Raw genomic sequence first — 854 nt, 5'->3', positions numbered from 1 at the left:
ATTAAGGTTAAGCGGTTGATCAGTTGAGCTATGAGCTACACGTAATTAAGTGACTATGAGCTGCCCGCATTGAGGATATAAACATACACTGACTTGATCAACACTGCTGAAATCAGGCCATCGACAGGTAGGAATCGTTCCAAACAATTATGCCCCCATGTCCCCAAATTGATGGCCATCTATGCCGTTCTGATCACATTATTACATATGGAATGTTTATCTGTAAAATAGATTGAGGAACTGGAAGAGGTCTATAGTATTGATTCAAAATAGTTCCCCAATTAGGTTGTGAAACATGCCAGTTAAGCAATAGCACCAATTTGTGAAGTGAAGATCCATGTTGACTGTGAATGAAGCCAGTTTCAAAACCTTCCCAGCAGACTGTTGTTGACAGACAATATAGAGAATATTTTCAGAGTCTTTGAACTGCTTGTTATTCGGTAAATGTAGGCTTTTTACATGTCACTGGCAGAGAGCCATTATTTGAACGTTCAGAGAGATGAGTTTACCGTAAATACATATTAGTGCTACATACGGCTCATCGTGATGGTGTTGAGTACCTGATTGCAATTTATCCTGACTCCTCGTGGCCTGGGAGATGTGGGCGGTAATAAACGTTGCACTTCTTGCATCAGTCTTTGACAATAGTCGAGAGTGATGCAAATTCAACGCGCAGATTCCTTTTCATGATTGCTGTGTGTGTGTGTGTGTGTGTGTGTGTGTGTGTGTGTGTGTGTGTGTGTGTGTGTGTGTGTGTGTGTGTGTGTGTGTGTGTGTGTGTGTGTGTGTGTGTGTGTGTGTGTGTGAGAGTGTGCCTTTAAATTTGTCTCTGTGTTTGTGTGCCTGTGTCTATG

This window comes from Gadus chalcogrammus, chromosome 15 (assembly GCF_026213295.1).
Source record: "Gadus chalcogrammus isolate NIFS_2021 chromosome 15, NIFS_Gcha_1.0, whole genome shotgun sequence".
NCBI classification, from domain to species: Eukaryota; Metazoa; Chordata; class Actinopteri; order Gadiformes; family Gadidae; genus Gadus; species Gadus chalcogrammus.
The sequence above is the reverse complement of the archived record's forward strand: the minus strand, read 5'-3'. Positions refer to the sequence as shown.